The sequence below is a fragment of the Chiloscyllium punctatum genome, chromosome 1, assembly GCF_047496795.1.
Source record: "Chiloscyllium punctatum isolate Juve2018m chromosome 1, sChiPun1.3, whole genome shotgun sequence".
NCBI lineage: Eukaryota > Metazoa > Chordata > Chondrichthyes > Orectolobiformes > Hemiscylliidae > Chiloscyllium > Chiloscyllium punctatum.
Window position 1 is genome coordinate 172,090,365 of NC_092739.1, and position 3,622 is coordinate 172,093,986.

Here is a 3,622-nt window from a genome sequence, read left to right on the forward strand (position 1 = left end):
TTGGTCAAGGCAGCAGTAGTAGACCCAGCCCCCATATACATGTATATAATGCGTGGAGATTACTATGCTTGTGTGTGTGTACCTTTGGGAACAGCACCCGACTTTGCAAAGTTGAATGAAAAGTTTTGGACTGACTCCTCCGTGTCTTTGTTCCTGGGAAGGGAAATAAAAAGTGCCGTAGATGGGGCTGGACAGCCACTTATCTCGCACATGCAGAATAAACATATCCCAGTACAGTTACACAGTGAATGAACCTCACCCTGCTGAATAAACACATCCCAGTACAGTTACACAGTAAATGACGCTTATCCTGCTGAATAAACACATCCGAGGATAGTGACACTGTGAGTGACCCTTATCCTGCTGAATAAACACATCCCAGTACAGTTACACAGTGAGTGACCCTTATAATGCTGAATAAACTAATCCCAGTACAGTTATACAGTGAGTGACCCTTACCCTGCTGAATAAACACATCCCAGTACAGTTATACAGTGAGTGACACTCACGCTGCTGAATAAACACAGCCCAGTACAGTTACACAGTGAGTGACCCTTACCCTGCTGAATAAACACATCCCAGTACAGTTACACAGTGAGTGACCCTTATCCTGCTGAATATACACATCCCAGTACAGTTACACAGTGAGTGACCCTCACCCTGCTGAATAAACACATCCCAGTACAGTTACACCGTGAGTGACCCTCACCCTGCTGAATAAACACATCCCAGTACAGTTACACAGTGAGGGACCCACACCCTGTTGAATCAACACATGCCAGTACAGTTACACAGTGAGTGACCCTCACCCTGCTGTATAACTGTATAAACACATCCAAGTACAGTTACACAGTTAGTGACCCTTACCCTGCTGAATAAACACATCCCACTACAGTTACACATTGAGTGACCCTTACCCTGCTGAATAAACACATCCCAGTACAGTTACACAGTGAGTGACACTTATCCTGCTGAATAAACACATCTCAGTACAGTTACACAGTGAGTGACACTTATCCTGCTGAATAAACACATCCCACTACAGTTACACAGTGAATGAACCTCACCCTGCTGAATAAACACATCCCAGTACAGTTACACAGTAAATGACGCTTATCCTGCTGAATAAACACATCCGAGGATAGTGACACTGTGAGTGACCCTTACCCTGCTGAATAAACACATCCCAGTACAGTTACACAGTGAGTGACACTTATCCTGCTGAATAAACACATCTCAGTACAGTTACACAGTGAGTGACACTTATCCTGCTGAATAAACACATCCCAGTACAGTTACACAGTGACTGACCCTTATCCTGCTGCATAAACACATCCCAGTACAGTTACAACGTGAGTGACCCTTATCCTTCTGAATAAACACATCCCAGTACAGTTACACAGTGAGTGACACTCGCCCTGCTGAATAAACACATCCCAGTACAGTTACACAGTGAGTGACCCTGACCCTGCTGAATAAACACATCCCAGTACAGTGACACAGTGAGTGACCCTGACCCTGCTGAATAAACACATCCCAGTAGAGTTACACAGTGAGTGACCCTCACCCTGCTGAATAACTGTATAAACACATCCCAGTACAGTTACACAGTAAGTGACCCTTATCCTGCTGAGGAAACACCTCCCAGTACAGTGACACAGTGAGTGACCCTCACCCTGCTGAATAAATACATCCCAGTACTGTCACACAGTGAGTGACCCTCATCCTGCGGTATAAACACATCCCAGTTCAGTTACACAGTGTGTGACCCTCACCCTGCTGAATAAACACAGCGCAGTACAGTTATACAGTGAGTGACCCTTACCCTGCTGTATAAACACACCCCAGTACAGTTACACAGTAAGTGACCCTTATCCTGCTGAATAAACACATCCCAGGACAGTTACACAGTGAGTGACCCTCACCCTGCTGAATAAACACATCCCAGTACAGTTACACAGTGAGTGACCCTTACCCTGCTGAGGAAACACATCCCAGTACAGTTACACAGTAAGTGACCTTCGCCCTGCTGAATAAACAAATCCCAGTACAATTACACAGTGAGTGACCCTTACCCTGCTGAATAAACACACCCCAGTACAGTTACATACTGAGTGACGCTTATCCAGCTGAAGAAACACATCCCAGTACAGTTACACAGTGAGTGACGCTTACCCAGCTGAAGAAACACATCCCAGTACAGTTACACAGTGAGTGACCCTTGTCCTGCTGAATATAAACATCCCAGTACAGTGACACAGTGAGGGATCCTTACCCTGCTGAATAAACACACCCCAGTAGAGTTACACTGTGAGTGACCCTTATCCTGCTGAATAAACACCTCCCAGGACAGTGACACAGTGACTGACCCTTATCCTGCTGTATAAACACATCCCAGTACAGTTACACAGTGAGTGACACTCGCCCTGCTGAACAAACACATCCCAGGACAGTGACACAGTGAGTGACCCTTATCCTGCTGAATAAACACATCCCAGTACAGTTACACAGTGAGGGACCCTTATCCTGCTGAATAAACACATCCCAGGACAGTGACACAGTGAGTGACCCTTATCCTGCTGAATAAACACATCCCAGTAGAGTTACACTGTGAGTGACCCTTATCCTGCTGAATAAACACACCCCAGGACAGTTACACAGTGAGTGACCCTTATCCTGCTGAATAAACACATCCCAGTACAGTTACACAGTGAGTGACCCTTATCCTGCTGTATAAACACATCCCAGTACAGTTACACAGTGAGTGACACTTACCCAGCTGAATACACACATCCCAGTACAGTTACACAGTGAGTGACCCTTATCCTGCTGAATAAACACATCTCAGTACAATTACCCAGTGAGTGACCCTCACCCTGCTGAATAAACACACCCCAGTACAGTTACACAGTGTGTGACCCTCACCCTGCTGAATAAACACATCCCAGTACAGTTACACAGTGAGTGACCCTTATCCTGCTGAATACACATATCCCAGTACAGTTACACAGTGAGTGACCCTTATCCTGCTGAATAAACACACTCCAGTACAGTTACACAGGGAGTGACCCTCATCCTGCTGAATAAACACATCCCAGGACAGTGACACAGTGAGTGACCCTCACCCTGCTGAATATACACACCCCAGTACAGTTACACAGTGAGTGACCCTCACCCTGCTGAATATACACATCCCAGTACAGTTACACAGTGAGTGACCCTCACCCTGCTGAATAAACACATCCCAGTACAGTTACACAGGGAGTGACCCTGATCTTGCTAATAAACACACCCCAGTACAGTTACACAGTGAGTGACCCTTATCCTGCTGAATAAACACATCCGAGGACAGTGACACTGTGAGTGACCCTTACCCTGCTGAATAAACACATCCCAGTACAGTTACACAGTGAGTGACCCTTATCCTGCTGAATAAACACATCCCAGTACAGTTACACAGTGAGTGACCCTCACCCTGCTGAATAAACACATCCCAGTACAGTTACACAGTGAGTGACCCTTACCCTGCTGAGGAAACACATCCCAGTACAGTTACACAGTAAGTGACCCTCGCCCTGCTGAATAAACACATCCCAGTACAATTACACAGTGAGTGACCCTT